This window comes from Jaculus jaculus, chromosome 5 (genome assembly GCF_020740685.1).
Source record: "Jaculus jaculus isolate mJacJac1 chromosome 5, mJacJac1.mat.Y.cur, whole genome shotgun sequence".
Classification (NCBI taxonomy): Eukaryota; Metazoa; Chordata; class Mammalia; order Rodentia; family Dipodidae; genus Jaculus; species Jaculus jaculus.
In genome coordinates, this window is record NC_059106.1 from 85,435,155 (window position 1) to 85,453,703 (window position 18,549).

At 47.2% G+C, this 18,549-nt stretch overlaps 1 pseudogene; it reads left to right on the forward strand.

Moving 5' to 3' along the window:
* Window positions 1-1,795: 1,795 nt before the first annotated feature.
* Window positions 1,796-3,505, forward strand: LOC123460806 (annotated as a pseudogene).
* Window positions 3,506-18,549: the final 15,044 nt, after the last annotated feature.

Genomic DNA, 18,549 nt, shown 5'->3' on the forward strand with positions numbered 1-18,549 from the left:
CGAAAAACCAAAACACAAGCCTACTTAGGTGAGTGGGAGTGGGTCACCCTCACCTAGAGGAACATGAAGAAGTGCTACCAGTGACTTTTGTCACAAAACTCAAAGCCCCATCCAGGCCGGGCCCATCACTTCAGAGCACTAGTCACAAAACAGATGATCTTTCACTCTAACAAAATATTCCCTTCCCCAGGTATTAACTTTTCCTAGTCAATTAAATATCAGGAAAGATAAGATTTTTCAGCATGAAGAGCAACAGTGTCAGAGTCCATGTACCCAGAATGCTCTGAGAGGAAGGCTGAGCTTGTGCCCCTGACCACACAGAGGTCATGAGAAGAGTCACCTGGCAGCTGGGTTTAGTTCAGGCTAAGGGAGCTATCTTTTAGAAACTACTCTGAAAGGTGGTGCGTTCCCTCGCCAGAGGTATGCAGGTAGAAGCTTTAAGTTTGTGGAGGATGTAGAGCACCTCAGGGAGCATGGGAGAGACAATGGACTCATTCCTGAGGTCCAGGAAGGGAGCTGGGTCAAGATCCTCATGCACAACTGCTGTGTGACTTCAAGTTTGGCCTTTCTTGGGACCCATTGCCAAGGAATACTCCACTAGATTAGCCGAGCAGAACACATCTGAACACCTCACAGCAAAGGACACAGCTAGAAGCATCCAGATCCAAACAGGGCAGCAAGTGTCTAAGCCCTGCTGCCCCGCCGCAATCCAGTTTTGGCTTGGGATAGACACCCTAGCAGGGTCGGGAGAGGCCTGACAGGCATGCGGTAGCAGTCATGTGGTAGCCACTTCTGGTGCCGCCAAGAAGCCACTCCCAAGCTATCTGACCCCATCATGGCTGGAGCTTTTGTCAGAAAGGTCAGGCTTCAACCTTTAGAATAAGAATAATTTTCAAAGGCTGGAACTGAAGGCAAAAATCAAACAAAATGCAGTTACAACTTTGCCAAGGGGGAAAACCAGACTTTTTTTTTCTTTAAAAAGAAAGAAATACAACAGAGTATTGATTGGTAACCTGGGCTGAATTTGTGACTACATTTTTCTTCTTCCTAGCTTCAATCATGAGAAGGTTCATTTGAGGGTGGGAAGAGGAAGCTTGTCATTCAAAAGTAAACAAAATATGTTTACATTTAAACAGGGGCTGGAGAGATTGCTCAGTGGTTAAGGTGCTGGCCTGCAAAGCCTAATAACCAGGGTTCAACACCCCAGTACCCACATAAAGCCATATGCACAAAGTGGCACATTCAGCTGGAGTTCATTGGCAGTGGCTGAAGGCCCTGGTATACTAATTCATATTCTCTCTCTCCCCCCCTCTAATTGCAAATAAATAAATATATTTTAAAAGATGAAAACACCTTTTTTGTCAGTGCTGGTGATTAAACCCAGGTCCTTGCCCATGTGAAGCAAGGACTGTACCCCCAAGCTGCCTCCCTACCCTTGGCTGTTTTGAGACAAGGTCTCACTATGAAGTGAACCTCTAACTCAGGATCCCTCTGCCTCAGCTCCATCTCTCGATTACAAGCACGTGGCACCATCCCCACCTCAAAGTCTTTACTGTGCCCTTAGACAGACCAAAAGTCAACCCAGCCAGGGCTGGTGTAACCCTGTAATCCCAGCTCTTGGGAGGCTAAGATATGAATGTTGAGAGCTAGAACCCAGCATGAACTACATAACAAGGTCCAGACCCGCCTGGACAACATAGCAGATCCAATCTCAAGAAAGAGAAAAGCTAGGAGCGCCGGCTGTGCGCACGCGCCCTGCGGTCGCCGCTGTCTGTGGACGAGAGGAGCGGGCGCGATGGCCGGGTCCGCATGGATCTCCAAGGTCTCTCGGCTGCTGGGCGCATTCCAAAATACAAAACAGGTGACCAGAGGTTTTGCTGGTGGTGTTCAGACAGTAACTTTAATTCCAGGACATGGAATTGGCCCAGAAATTTCAGCCTCAGTTATGAAGATTTTTGATGCTGCCAAAGCACCTATTCAGTGGGAGGAGCGGAATGTCGTGCCATTCAAGGACCAGGAGGAAAGTGGATGATCCCTCCAGAGGCCAAAGAGTCCATGGATAAGAACAAGATGGGCTTGAAAGGCCCTTTGAAGACCCCAATAGCCGCTGGTCACCCATCTATGAATTTATTGCTGCGTAAAACCTTTGATCTTTATGCCAATGTCCGGCCATGCGTGTCGATTGGAGGCTATAAAACCCCTTACACCGATGTAAATATCGTCACCATTCGAGAGAACACAGAAGGAGAATACAGTGGAATCGAGCACATAATTGTGGAAGGAGTCGTGCAGAGCATCAAGCTCATCACCGAGGAGGCCAGCAAGCGCATTGCCGAGTTCGCCTTTGAGTACGCTCAGAACAACCACTGGAGCAACGTCACCGCTGTGCACAAAGCCAACATCATGCGAATGTCAGATGGGCTTTTTCTGCAGAAATGCAGGGAAGCTGCAGAGAACTGTAAAGATATTAAATTCAATGAGATGTACCTTGATACAGTATGTTTGAACATGGTACAAGATCCATCCCAATTTGATGTTCTTGTTATGCCAAATTTGTATGGAGACATCCTTAGTGACCTGTGTGCAGGATTGATTGGAGGTCTTGGTGTGACTCCAAGTGGCAACATTGGAGCCAACGGGGTCGCCATCTTTGAGTCGGTCCATGGGACAGCCCCGGACATCACAGGCAAGGACATGGCCAACCCCACTGCCCTCCTACTCAGTGCTGTGATGATGCTGCGCCACATGGGACTTTTTGACCATGCTGCCAAAATTGAGGCTGCGTGTTTTGCTACAATTAAGGATGGGAAGAGCTTAACGAAAGATTTGGGAGGCAATGCAAAATGCTCCGACTTCACAGAAGAAATCTGCCGCCGAGTCAAAGACTTGGATTAGCGCTGCACAGGTGGTGTTTGCTGAGTCAGTCACTACTGCAGGACTCCCCGTGAGCCTTTACTGAGAACGCCCCTATTCTGTCTGCATTTGCTTGTTTCCTGATGGGGTACATTTTCAAATCTGGCCTTTTCTTTAAAAAACCTGTGCAGCCGATTGATGTACGCCATCCGTGGCCCTAGGCCTGTTTTCAAAGGATTTTTTCCAAGTGCTTGTTTTATTTATTAAATGTCTATCTGGGAAACAGTTTTTGTAACTGTAAGTGGACTGTGTTATTTACCATTACTACCCATCTCACACTTCAGTTAAAATAAGTTTTCCTTTACTGTAAATATTATACAGAGTTAATATGAGAAAAATATCTAACTTTTTAAACAACAGCCCTGTTTTCCTTGGTTTATGAAAAACATTGGAATAAAAATAAAAAGTGGACATAATAGCACAATATAACATTCTTATAAATGTCTTTAGTCTTGTAACTAAATGGGCACAGGAGAAATTTCCTGGGAAAGTTCTTATCAAAAATAGCAAAATGACATATTTCTTAGTGATTTGGAAAATAAAGACATTTGTCCTTTACATGAGTTACTGTTAATAAAAACTTCAGATCCAAGAAATACAAAAAAAAAAAAAGAAAGAAAGAAAGAGAAAAGTGAATGCAGAGCGTGTCTGTCCAGGTGGGGCTACAGGCTGGTCAGACTGTGTCCTGTCCATCTGGAGGTTGCCCCTCCCATTTTGTTCCACAGAGACCACCCAGGTGCCCAGGTGCCAAGGCCCATCAAAAGCAGTACTGGCCCAGCCCTCCAGCTCACAGAGAGACATGTAATTTATAAAAGGAATGTTTATTGTATGCCAGGCACATAAGGTGGATTCTTTTAAAGTCATATTAATTTTTCCCAGAGAGACATCTATTCGCTCCCAAATAAGCACCACCAGCAGACCAAGGTAACAAGTCCACCAAAGTCCAGCTTAGGAAGCCAGTGAATTTACTGGGGTTAGTCCCAGGAGTGTGAGTGAAGGGTTGCTTACAGGAATACAGATGACTCAAAGGCCCCTGCTTCTCTGCAAAGCCCTCCCCAGCATAACCAATGCCGCATCTATGGAACTCAGTGAACACCTTAGGCAGCTTCCCGGGATACTTCTCTCAAGCAGTTTTTTTTAAAATATATATTTATTTAAAAGAGAGATAAAGAGGCAGAGATAGAGAAAGAATGGGCGCACCTGGGCCTCCTGCCACTGCAAATGAACTCCAGACACATGCCATTTTGTGCATCTGGCTTTACCTGAGTACTATGAATCCGTCTCCAGCCACTGAGCTTTGCAAGGAAGTGCCTTTAACAGCTGAGGCATCTCAAGCACTTCTTTTTTTTTTTTTTTAATTTTATTTATTTATTTGAGAGCGACAGACACAGAGAGAAAGACAGATAGAGGGAGAGAGAGAGAGAATGGGCGCGCCAGGGCTTCCAGCCTCTGCAAACGAACTCCAGATGCGTGCGCCCCCTTGTGCATCTGGCTAACGTGGGACCTGGGGAACCGAGCCTCGAACCGGGATCCTTAGGCTTCACAGGCAAGCGCTTAACCGCTAAGCCATCTCTCCAGCCCTCAAGCACTTCTTGATCGTCACATAAGCTTGGGAAGGGGCCTTGTGAATCTTGCAACTTTTAGGAACTTCCTGAAACTTGTGGTGTGTTTGCATCGTGAGCCTTAAGGAGATTGTGTCTTAGCCTGTTTTAATCTGCTTGGGAGGAAATTGCTATGTAATAGAATCTTCATCCATTCCTTCTGATATGAGGTGAGTATAACACCTTCATTTTACTGATAACAACAGTGGGGTCTCAAAAAATTAAACTTGGAAATTAAGTGGATCTAGAATTTTAATCCAAATTTATTTGAATCTGAAGCTCTGAAGTATTACACCATATCTTGTCTTCTGTGTTAGTTGAATATCTGTTTCAGAGATATATAACTTCAAGGAGGAAAGGTTTATTTTGGCTCATAGTTTCAGAGTGTTCAGTCCATGGTCACTTGTTCCACTATGTCTGTGGTGACACAGAACTTTTACTGCAGGGAATGGTTGACAGGTGGTTGCTGAAAGGAGGGGAGGGACAAGGGTCCCAATATACCCTTTGGATTTTTGTTTTGTTTTGTTTTTTTGGTTTTTCGAGGTAGGGTCTCACTCTAGCTCAGGCTGACCTGGAATTCACTATGGAGTCTCAGGGTGGCCTCAAACTCATGGTGATCCTTCTACCTCTTCCTCCTGAGTGCTGGGATTAAAAGCATGCGCCACCACGCCTTGCCCTATATACCCTTTGTAAGGGCATGCCCGCAATGATTCACTCCCTCCAGATCAGCCTCATGTTGGTGGTTTGAAGGTGAAATGTCCCCCATAGTCCCATGTGTCTGTGGCTAGATGCTTCTTCTACATCAACCTCCCTAGTGCTGGGATTAAAGGCTTGAGCCACCACCATGCCCAGTGGTAATTTTTTTTTTTTTACTAACTCAACTAGTAAAGCTATTAACTGACTGTGCAGATGAAGTAATGTGATGTTTGAGATTCATTTGTAATGACCCAATGTGGGGACTGGGTGTGGGGACAGAAATGGAGGTATAAAAGAATAACGATTCCCTGACATGCTGGTGTTTGAAATGGATTCACACTAAGTATCACATTATCCTCTCTATTGCTACACAGTTGAAACTGTTCACAGTAAAAAAGAAAACAGAAAAATTCAGGCTGGAGAGGTGGTTCATCAGTTAAAGAAGCTTGTTTGCAAAGCTTGGTGGTCTGGGCTTGGTTCCCCAGTACCTATGTAAAGCCAGATGCACAATGTGGCACATGCATCTGCTGTTTGTTTCAGTGCCAAGAGGACCTAGCATACCTATTCTCTCTCCCTCTCCCCTTCCCTCTTCCTCTCTCTCTCTCTCTCTCTTCTTTTTCTCTCTCTCTCTCAAATAAATAAATAAATATTTTTTAATTAGGAAGATTCAAAGAGATGCTGGATGTTATATTTTACCATAGTTGAGCTCTTTTAAAGATACTAGAAAGGGGAACGAGCTTAGCAGTCAAAAGTGCTTGCTTGCTAAGCCTGCCAGCCCGGGTTCAATTTGCCCAGTACACATGAAAAGCCAAAGTGGCATGTGTCTGGTATTTGTTTGAGCAGCAAGAGGCCCTGTCACACCCATTCTCATTCTCTCTCTCTCTGCAAATAAATAGATAAAAATATTTTAAAAGACATTAGAAAGCTAAAGATAAGTATGAGGCATTAGAGGACACATGTACCACACAGCAAGTTCAATACCAGTATAAGCTACATGGTGAGATCTTTTACAAGATTTTACTTTTATTTACTTGCAAGCAGAGAGGGAAAGAATGGGTGCACCAGGGCCTTTTGCCACTAAAATGAACTCCAAATATATGTGCCACTTTGTGCACCTGGCTTTACATAGGTACTAGGGAATCAAACCTGAGTTGTCAGTCTTTGCAAGCAAGATCCTTTAACTGCTGAGCCATCTCTCCAGCCCCATAGTGAGGTCTTGTCTCAAAAAAAAAAAAAAAAAGAAGAAGAAGAAGAAGAAGAAGAGGAAGAGGGGAGGAGGGAGAGAAGAAGGCAAGAAAAAGGAAAGGGAAGGAGGGGGAGAGGAAAAAGAGAAAGAAAGCCCGCTGCATTCACAGATGGACTTGCAACGGTACTGATGGGTCATGAAGCTCATGTTCAGAAACAGGACTAATGGAAGGTGGAATCCCAGCTTTGCTTCTCCTTAGAGGCTTGACTTGGACAAGCCCCTCGTGTCTTGGGCTTTAGTTAAAATGAGGATGACAGTAGCACCTGCCTCTTGGGCTTGTGGGAGGCTGAGGGGAAAATGGTATTTGGAAAGTGTGTGTGCGTGTGCGTGTGTGTGTGTGTATCTGCAGATGAGCATGCTGTCCCACTGTAACTCTCCGCCAGCTAGCCCACTCCCACAAGCAACATCTCAAAGACAAAACGTCCAGCTGGGTGTGGAGGTGCACACCTTTAATTCTAGTGCTAGGGAGGCTGAAGTAGGAGGATCTCTGTGAGTCTGAGCTAGCCTAGGGCTACAGAGTAAGTTATGGGTCAGTCTGGGCTAGAGCAAGCCCTATATCTAAAAAGAAAAGAAAAGAAAAGAAAAGAAAAGAAAAGAAAAGAAAAGAAAAGAAAAGAAAAGAAAAGAAAAGAAAAGAAAAGAAAAGAAAAGAGAAAAAATGGGCCTGGAAAGATAAGTCAGTGGTAAAAGGCACTGGCTTACAAAGCCTGATGGCCTGGGTTTGGCTCCTCAGTACCCATGTAAAGCCAGATCACACAGTGACACATGTACAGTGGCAAGAAGCCCTGGTGTCATCCCTCCCACACACACACACACACACACACACCCTATTTCTCTTTCTTGCAAATAAATAAATATATTTTTAAACACACAATGTCCAAATGAGCCCCTAAGCTCATCCCCACGGAGCTCTGGCTCCTGTGCAGCTTCTGCCTGGCTGAGACACCCTATCCTCCCACCATTGGTCAAAGAGCTCAGAGAGGTGTGTCAGAGATGCCTTTGACATCTCTCACACACCTCACATCAGGAACATCGCTGATCCTCTAAGCTCTTCTTAAATATATCCACCCTTCTGACCATTCGCGTCACCTCCACTGCTATGCTGTAGCCAAGCCTCCTCATTTTACCAGGCTTGTTGCATTTTTACAGTACGTGGTTTCCCCACATTCATCGATGTCTGCTCTCAGCATGGCAGACAGAAATTCAGCTGGGCATGGTGGTGCACACCTTTAATCCCAGCACTGGGGAGGCAGAGGTAAGAGGATCACCGTGAGTTTGAGGCTACCCTGAGACTCCATAGTGAATTCCAGGTCAGCCTGGGCTAATGTGAGACCCTACCTCAAAAAGCCAAAAAGAAAAAGAAAGAAAGAGAAAGGGATTCAAGGCACCATATCTCTTGTCTATTCAAAATTGTCCCATAGTGGACTGGGAGAAGACTCAGCAGTCAAAGGCACTGCTTGCAAAACCTGCCAGCTTGAGTTCAATTCCCCAGCACACATATAAAGCTGCTTGTGGCACAATTGAGCCGCACCCCCGCCCCGAGCTCCTCCTGGAAGGAGGCCTACTTACCTAAAATCTAAATCTAATCCTGACATTGTGGTTGGTCAAGTTCAGCCCCAGAACCTGCCACCATGGCTAGCCTCAACCAGCTATCTTTCTGGCTCACCTGAGCTGGAAGGTAGGGCCCACCACCATAAGGTTATAAATACATTTAGCAGGGGAGGGACTCTTGGCCTGCTCCTGAACCTCGAGGTCAAGGTTCTGGTAAGCTTCCCGCATCTTGACCCAGTTGGGCCAAGACAAGGGGAGACCCCTATTCCCACACAGGCTCTCTCCCCCTCCTGCACTCCACATAGCAGAAACTCTTTGTGCTCTCTATTCCTCTCTCTCTCTCTTTATTTTTTTTTTACTTTTATTTATTTATTTGAGAGAGGCAGACAGAGAGAGAGAGAATGGGTATGCCAGGACTTCCAACCACTGCAAAGGAACTCCAGACCAGCACTCCCTTGTGTATCTGGCTTCTGTGGGTTCTGGGGAATCAAACCGGGGTCCTTCTGCTTGCAGGCAAATGTTTTAACCACTAAGCCATCTCTTTTTTTTAATGGACAACTTCTATACTTATAGACAATAAACCATGAAAATTCACTCCCCTCCCCGTACTTTCCCCTTCACAAACTCCACTCTCCATCATATGCCCTTCCTTTCTCTGTTAATCTCTCTTCTATTTTGATGTCATTATCTTGTCCTCCTATTATGAAGGTCTTGTGAAGGTGTTGCTAGGCACTGCGAGGTCATGGATATCAAGGCCAATTTCTGCCTGGATGATTGCATTGTAAGCAGACCTACCCTTTCTTTGGCTCTTACATTCTTTCCTCCACCTCTTCTACAATGGATCCTGAGTCTTGGAAGGTGTAACAGAGATGTTTCAGTGCTAAACACTCCTCTGTCACTTCTTCTCAGCACCATAGTGCCTTCTGAGGCATCCCAATGTTCACTGCCATCTGAAAAAAAGAAGTTTCTCTAACCAAAAGTGAGAATAGCATTAATATATAAGTATGAACATTAAGTAAAGTGCTTACAGAGCCTGGCATCTGTGGGGTGCTTGTTAAGTACCAGCTAGATTTTAAAACACACAGCTCAGGGGTAAAGGTGGAACACTAAACCCTACTCCAATCCCCTCCAATCACACCAAGTAGGTGCCTTCCATTTCCCCACCTTCCCTACATTAGTAAGACCACAGGTACTGAGCACAGATGCTAGACCCCTCACTGCCATGGGGCTTTTAAACAGTGTGGTGGAATCTATGAACTCTTGAAATGAATGCCTTAAATGCATAAAATAAAATATAGTGTTATAATGAAAACCAGTGGGATTAAAATACAATTGTCAAGGTAGCTTTAAACTTTGTCACATGGGGGAGGGGGGGTCTGGAGAGATGGCTTAGTAGTTAAGGCAGTTGCCTGTGAAGCCTAAGGACCCAGGTTCAACTCCCCAGAACCCACATAAGCCAGCCACACAAGGTGATACATGAGCACCAGGTAAAGTACGTATCTGAAATTCGATTGCAGTGGCCCTGGTATGCCAACTCTTTCTGTTGCTCTCTCTCCCTGTGTCTGTCTTTCTTTCTTCCTTTCTTTCTTTCTTTCTTTCTTTCTTTCTTTCTTTCTCTCTCTCTCTCTCTCTCTCTCTCTCTCTCTGTCTCTCTCTCATAAAATAAGTAAAAAATTTTTAAAATATCTTTAAAAGTTTATCATTTGGTAGTTGGGCATGTGGCCCACACCTATGACTCTAACATCTGGGAAGCTGAGGGAGGAGGATTGCAAGTCTTGCCTGAGCTACATAGACAGACCCTGTCTCAGAAAAATAATACTCGTCATGATTTCAAGATGGGAAAAATCATGGACACTATCTCAAGGTTACCATCCTCAACTGAAATGTGATGCCCACTGTGGGGACAAAAGTCTCAGATGCCACTGGTAACCCTGCTGTTATCAGCTCCCTACATCAACAAAGGACGCAAAGTCAGAGCCTGGGGAAAATAGAGATGTGCTATACCTTCCCATTAATATTCTGCCTGAATTCTCTCCTCAAACGTCTTAGATGCCCATGGGTCCCAGGTTTGAGAAGCTGTGTCCCAGAAGAGGCGTGGAGCAGGACTGGGAGGCCCAGTTATTCATCCCCTGTGTGACTTTGCACAAGTCCCCACATCCTTTCCCAACTTCAAAATGAAGCTATGATCTGTTGTGTACCCTCCTGGGGGCTGATGAGAGCAGGAAATGTTTACTGAGCACCTGCTAGGTGGAGCCCACAACCCTGTCCAAGATGGGGCCACAAGAGACCAGTCACACACTGACCCAGCACTGAGCAGCTCCCAGACAAATGGGGGGAGGAGGCAAGATGCACATAGGGGCTGGTGGCAGCTACGGCCAGACGTGGTGCAAGTAACCCTGGGCGTTCAGAAAGAGGAGAGACGTGGTACCAGCAGAGATACTCTAACAGGGTCCTGGTGATGATTCCTGGTGGTGACAAGCTCCAGAAGGCATTTTAGGTCCGCAAAGTTGTAACGTGGGAAAGGAAGGAAGGACAGGGAAGGGTGGGGCAGTGTTTTCTACATGCTGATTTTGAAATAGGTTATTCTCTAGGAATTCAGAGGCAGCACTGAACCAACCTGCTCCCTTCCTTCCCCACCATCTCTGTCCATGTCCTAGAACAGCCGGTGCCATCAAAGTGAGCGACGGCAGGCTCATCGAGGGTACTTGGGCCTGAGGAGGGCCTCTTGTTTCTCTCGGAAGACCCTGGGCAGAGACAGCCTAGGACAAAGGCCGGCCTCCCCTAGCCTGAGACTGCCGCATTAGCATCACGCAGAGCCTGCCAGCAGGCTCCTGCTCTGCGTGCAGCTTAGCCGCAGCCAGGCAACTGGACCGGTCAGCAGCGCCTTGGCACAGCCCCAAGCCAGCAGATGTGGACCCTGAAGGGGTCTATAGCCACTCCCCTCCCCATAATAAGCAAGCCAAGCACCTACTGCCTCGCCCTGCCTGCCTGCACAGGGCCTCTTCTGGAATTATCACAGTGCGGCAGCCAAAGCCTAAGGGAAGAGTAGAAGCACACGGCCCCAAACGAGCCTCCAGCCTGCACGAGCTAGCCACGGGGCCTCAGGAGCCGCGCCTAGCACAGGGCGGGCAGGCTGAGCGTGTAGGCTCAGTCGGCTGCTGTAGAATACACATTGTCAGACAATGGGAGCGCAGGCTGCTGGCTCAAGCTCACTGGCTGTAGCAGGACATGCAGTCCTGCATGTGGCAAGGCAGGTAACATGTCAGCACTGTGAGATCCCAGGCGACCCGTCCTGGGAGAGATTGGCTGGGGGCTTGGGGCTGGGAGTGTCCATATCTGTCTGGATCCCACCTATTCAGGGGTAACAGAGGAGGGAGTGAGAGTGATGGGCAAGCCTGATAGCCCATTGAATGTGAAATGTCTGGGGGATTGCTGGAGAAAGGGGCGGGAGAGCTGAGAGACAAGCCTCCCACAGCCTGTGTGGGAACGGCCAGAGGGCAGAAGGCCCAGCCCCCTGAGATCCCACAGAGCCTGGGACCCAGGAGCACTGAAGGTCTCAGGCTGCAGCGGGGTGAGCCAGGAGCTGGGAAAGGCTGGCACCCTCAGCCATGGGGCTCAGGTGGCGGGGCTGTCTCAGGCATAGGGTGGGAAAGGGTCTTCTAGCCCAGTCCCGTGACTTTGCTGGATCTCAGAAAGGCAGGGATCTTGGGGACATAGTCAAGGAGTGGGGGGTGGGGGGAGCGGGGAATCTCTGGTCAGATCTGCACAACTAAGTTTCAATATAGACACATCTCCCAAATCAGAGAGCTCATGAAATATCATACATAAACCTCCCAGTATATGGAGCTGTCCTCTGACTTTCCCTCCAAGGACTGCCAGTCCAATGGTCTGGGCGGTTGTTCACACCTGAAATGATCACAACACTGTCCATGTCGACATCATCAATAACTTATCTCTGAGCCACCCAGCCTCTCTGACCTCAATGTTTCTCTCTTTAAATGGGAGTGAAGGTCCCCTGCCCTGTCTGGTTTTCTTTGGATGAATCTATCTTTGACATGAACTGCAGAACGCAGTACTGGGGAGGCTCACCCTCAGGAATTTACCTCCTCTTTCTCAATGTCCCAGGCCTGGGATCTGGAACCAGTTCTGTCAAAACTGCTCTTGCCAGGGGATGGGTCCACGAGTTTGCCCTGACACCTTGGCACCCCACTGCACTATTCCTTCGAGGGGGCAGGCATTCCTATAGGAATGGAGTCCCGTGACAGAATAGGTAGCTAGCATGGGGGAGGATGTTGGACAAAAGGAAGGGCTGATTGGAGCCTGGTTTCACAGGATTCTGATCTCTCCTGAATCCCCTGCCTTCGCCTTGTCCAGGAACCCACAGTCACGAGTTCCTTTCTCACAGTCACACTTGGGTTTTGGTGAGAGCAGAAAGCCTGTCCCAGCCTGCTGTGAAGCTGGCTGCTGTGCAATGCTATGACTAGCTGACTTTCTGACACCTCTCTTGTCTCCCTACCTCCAGCTGCCCTCCACCATGGCTACTTATAAAGTCCCTAAAACACAAATCTGGTCATCCTCCTACTGCTCACAACCCTCTATATGGCCCCATTGCATTCATGCCATTCAAGGCCCATGGTGACCAGGCCACAATCCTTCTCAGGCACAACCTACGCCCTCACTCACAGACCATAGCCTCCAAAGCACATCCACTCTTACCAATGCTGCACCTCTGTTCATGCCATTCTTGCCACCCAAATGTCCTTCCTTCTGAATGCCTGATACATCCCTGCTCATCTATCAAGACCCATATCCTCTTGAAAGCCTTCATGACCCCTAGGTGAGTCACAATCTACTCCATGATTAACATCAAAGACAGTTCTTAACATACGGCTTCAACTACCTGACTGATGTGTGTCCCCAGCATGGCCTGGGTTAGCAAAGGAGACAGTAAGTGAATAGCAACTTAATGGAGGAGGCAAAACTTCATATAAATGACTGCTGTTCTCACTGCTAGCCTGACAACCAGCTCCGGGGAGATGGCAGTAGCCACTGAGGAGACTCAAAACCCATCAAAGCAGAAATCCAGAGGTTGCAGAGGGCTCAACACTAAAGTAGACTTATGACATCCCAGCCAAGACTCAGGGACATTGTGGAAGAAGGAGCAGAAAGATCATAAGAGCCACAGGGTGGAAAGGAGTATCCTGCGGCATTGTTCCCCCTCCCCACAGAGACTGACTGATGCATTCATAACCCCATGGTGAATACTAGTAACTCCACTGAGGAGGCTCTCAGTGGACTGGGAGAGGAGAGAAGGCATATAACAGGATAATCTGAGGGAAATATGACCAATACATTATCTGTTCATACAGTAAAGTTCATAATTAATTAAAATTAAAACAAAGAAAGTAACAAAGGTAGAACAGTTTGTTTAGCTAAGGAAATGTCAAAGATAGAAATACTCTTTGGGATGACTCAGAAGTATCATAGTGTTGGAAAGAAGTGGCTGGAGTACTGAGTAACATCTCGATCACAACTTCCAAGGCTCAGGGTCTAATGCGGAAGAGGCGGCAGAAAGAATGAAAGAGCCCAAGGAAGGGTAGGACTCCTTACAACGTGCTCCTCCAGTCATCAAATGGCCTGGATATCCATGACCTCACAGTGCCTGACACTACCTACACAAGACCATCATAAGAGAAGGAAAAGACCATGACATCAAAATAAAAGACTGATTGAGATGGGGAGGAGATATAATGGAGAATGGAATTTCAAAGGGGAAAATGGGGGGGGTGTATTACCACGGGATACTTTTTATAATTATGGAAAATGTTAATAAAAATTGAGAAAAAAAGTCAAGGTTAGGGAAAACAGGATCCTCACAGTCTGGATGCCTTGTTTTGCTCTTCTTTGCACATAGCTCCTTAAAATGCTCAATAAATGTTTTCTTTAAAAAAAAAAAAGAGAAATACTAAATCAAAGAAACACTTAAGTTTCTTGACATAAGTTATCAAATAATTCATGTTTTTAAATATCTTGAAAACATTACCAAACTACTTTCAAAAAGGGTATAGGACTTTATTTATTCTTCCCAATAATCTATGAGCTATGTCTAGCCATAAACAACACTAGATATTACCACTGTTTCAAATATTTTATATGTTGGCATAAGAAATATAATCTGTGAATTTAAAAAAACAAAATCTTTATTGTTCAATAGCCAATAGCTACATCTTGCATTTAAGTTAATTCATATTAAATGAGGTTAAAAATTCATTTTAGCTGAGCATGGTGACACACACCTTTAATCTCCGTACTTGAGAGGCAGAGGTAGGAGGATCACCATGACTTTGAGGCCAGCCTGGGGCTACAGAGTAAGTTCCGTGTCAGCCTGGGCTAGAGTGAACTCCTACCTTGAAAAAACTAAAACCAACAACAACAAAAACTCAGTTTACTTAGCATAACAGTCACATTTTATGTGTCAAGAGTGGCATGTGGTTAGTGGTTGTCTATATTATACAGGGCAGATCTAGAGCATTTCAATCTGCTGGAAAAGTGCTAAGGATAGCACTGGCCAAGAGGGTGATGGAGCACCAGTAGACCTAGCACTGGATTCCAGCTGATCCTAGTTCATACTTACTGCCCCTTGCCTCTCTCAGCCTCACCTTCCTCATCTGCTTAGTCCCTCATGGTCTTCAAGGCCAAGCCCTGCCTGCACTTAACGACCTGTTGACTGATTCTACCACCTACTGTTTAAGTCAGGACATGTGCGCCTGGGGAAGCAGTTGGGCTAGTGCAGCTTCTGGCCTGGAGGCTGAGTGACCTTCATGTCCACCCTCAGGCTCTACCCAGAACTAGAAAGAACCCAGCATCTAAAGCTTGGACAGCAAGCCTACCAGGAGCAGGCCCTAAAGAGAGTGTAGTCAGTGTGTGTCTGTCCTTAGTCTAACAGGCCTGTGTGGCCCCAAAGTCCCCATGCTCATCCCTCCTGGACCCAGACACAGGTCTGGAAAGGGCCTGGGGGAGGAGGAACTGCAGGGGCTGGTGTACAGAGAAGGGAAAGAGTGGAGAGGGAGAGTCAGAACGGGCTATCAGCCCTGCCCGTCCTCCCCCACTTCCTATCTTGAACGGATCACATCCTGTTATTGTGTGGACAGAGAAGGCCAGGAGCTGGGGAGGGGGCAGGGCTCAGACCTAACCAATGGAAAGAGGGGGAGAAAGGAGGGGCCAGAAGGCACATCACAGGGACAGGGTTGGCCCAAGTGGCCAGGGTAGGAGTATGGGACCCAAGGGGGAGGACAGCATTCTTGGAAAGAAGATGCTGAGGCTTGGGATTAAAAAATGGCCCTAACTCCCTCTCAGGTCCTTTAGTTCAGTACCTTGGGTCCTATGTCCAGAGCTGCCTCTGGGGGTTTTCCCTACATACACTTCAATCCACCCTGCAGCCCATGCTGACTTGGATGGGTGGTCCTTCCCTGCTATCCAGCAGTACTCCGGACAGACATAGAGGAAGACCTGATGGTGTGGGTGATGAATGGCCCAGTATGCCCAAGGACCAGATCCCATTTCCAGAAACATTAATGACTGTTTTCTATAAAACATGGGCACTTTACATATGTTATTTTGGAACTCCCAAGACAGTCCTGGAAAATGATCTTCATGTATCAGATGAAGAAACTAAACCTTAGAGATAAAGTGACTCACCCAAACTCACACAGCCAGGACACTCAGTAGCAGCAATAGAACGTAAACCCAGATGCTTCTGACCCCAGAGGCCATGCTGGTGGCCCAGATGCCTTTCCTGGTCACTCCCACCCAGGTTCTGGTTCTGCCTGTTCATGAACCATGCCACATAGACTGTCCTCAGCCTTTGTCCTTACAGTCAACTACTGAGCCTGCCCCTCTGACCAGCGCCTACTTCCAGCAAGCTCTCTAACACACACACACACATTATTCTCAGTCCTAAGCTGAACTGCCATCTCACTCACAGAGAAGCCAGGCCTATGTGCTCTAAGAACACCAGCTGCCTATTGGCCATCTCTTCACCTTCCTAATCTTCCTGGGAAGTCTGGGTGCAGCCCCAAGTCCACACCCAAAGTCACCTGGGTCAAGCTCCTTCCATCTCTGGGAAAGATGTCCTACTATCATAGCTGTTGGAGTCAACTCCATGTTTCTGGGATGAACAACCAAACCAGGCACAGTTGATAGGACGAAGGGTTTATTTCAGCTTACAGATTCAAGGAGAAGTTCCATCAGTGGGAAAAGAAGCTGGTTCCCATTCATAAATCCAAACAGCCAGACACCTCCAAACAGCCAGCACCACAAGCAAGCACAAGCGAATAGGAAACATCCGGGACCCAGGCGGAGGTCAGACTTCTCTGCATAACTTCAGCCTGTAGTTAAGATCTTCCACCAGTAGCACCTTAGGGCTGGACCCCAGGATCTGCCCTCAGTGATACCTCCTCCAACTAGGCAGCTGGAGATAAGCTTTCATAAAACATGTGAGCCTGTTGGGGTACATACATTCAGACTACCACACCAGGAGATCCAGATGTATGCCTTCCTTTGTCTCAGACTCATGGATCCCTAACTTTATTGCTGGGTACTACCAAACATCAAGGCCTGTGTCCCCACTGTTGTCTGGCTCACATGAAGAGTGGGGTAAGAGGGTAGTGCTAAAAGAACAGAGAAATAGGCAGGAGCAGGCATGAGGGGACCAGGCAGCTGGGAGTGGACTGGATACACAGCCTTCCATCTTCACCACTCTGCCTCCCATGATGACAGTCTGCTACAGACAGCCAAGCCCCCCAAAGCCCACACCTTCTTCCCTTTCCTTCAACAAGATAAAACCAAGCACCTCCCAAGACACAGCTGCCATCTACCAGGGACCATCGCAGAGCCTGGCCAGCCCAGAAGTATGGTTTCAGGTAGCAGGCACTGGAAATTCCTGTACAAGAAAGACTTGCCTCCATCTATGTGCCCCTTCCCTGCTGCCCTCACGAATGAGCTGGTAGATGGCAGAGGGAGGGAGGACCGCGAACTGTCAATATGAAAACAGTCTTGAATCCCTTATACTCACAGGTACTTGGGGCAGAGGTCTAAATCAGACTTAATCTCATCACCAAGAGGTTTATGTTTCAGTGGAGAAAGCAGATAAATAGGCCCCTGGATGCAGTATAGCTTCCTGGATATTGAGAGCAAATCAACTAAACGAAAGGAGTGTGGACAAGGAGGATGAGTAGGCTGTTCTGAGAAAAAGAAACAAAAGATACAATAAAAAATCTGGAAGGCCATAAATTGGTAAAAGAATGTCTGGAGCCAAAAGGCAGTAAGGAGCAAAGTGAGTGTGATGGTGAGAAACGACAGTGGACTATTTCAGGCACGGCCTCAGGATGCCACTTTTTCCCTGTGTGGTTAAAGGACTCTGGGTCTCAGGGGCCAATCTGAGGACAGATTGTCTAAGCCTGCCTAGCTTAGATGCAGGGCCCTGGAAAGACTTTGCCTCTCTAGACCTCAGTGCTTCCATCTGAAACTTAGATAACCCCAAGGACCAGGCCAACCTGAATATTCTGATCTCATGGTTTCTCTCTTAGCAGCCACAGAGTACAACAAGTTCTTGCCCTCCCTACATAGAAAAGGTCCACCTCTCCCGAGGAAAGTCACGGGATGGGAGAGCTGTTTTTCTCCTTTAGCCCAGGACCATCAGGCTGCTGTCTCCGCCTTTCCCTGATGCTGTCTTTCCTGGCCATTAGTGGACCCAAAATCCAATCAACATGATCATGTCTTGCATGACCCTGGGCATGGCTAACCACTTCCTCCACCCAAACATCACATATGCTCTCTTCCCCCTCCCCTCCCCCTCTCATCTCTTTCATTCAGCCATCCCTCAGGCCTGTGAGCCTAACATAGCCAGTTCCCATCATCTTCCCCACTCCATGGCCAAATCACTCTCTCCCACCTTGTTCTAGTCCAAAAGAGGTACATCTGAAGTCTTCCAAAAATGGAGGTACAGCTGGGCGTTGTGGAGAACACCTTTAATCCCAGCACTTGAGAGGTAGAGGTAGGAGGTAGAGTTCAAGGCCAGACTGAGACGACAAAGTGAATGCCAGGTCAACCTGGGCTACAGCAACACCCTACCTCAAAGAAGGAAAAAAAAAAAGGAGACAGGCTGGAGAGATGGCTTAGCAGTTAAGCACTTGCCTGTGAAGTCTAAAGACCCTGGTTCGAGGCTCAATTCCCCGGGAGCTACGTAAGCCAGATGCCCAAGGAGTGCATGCATCTGGAGTTTCTTTGCAGTGGCTGGAGGCCCTGGCTTCCCATTCTCTCTTTATCTGCCTCTTTCTCTGTCTGTTTCTCTCAAATACATAAACAAAAAAAAAAATCTTTTTTTAATGGAGGTACTTCCCCCAGGCCTGGGTCATACCTTTACCCTCCTGGAAATGGTTAGAAACCTAGAGATCAGGTACTACAAAGACAAGATCCAGGCAAGGATGGAAGAATTATCCAAGACCTTCAAATTCCCCTCCTAGCATAGGTTTTTGGGTTAAT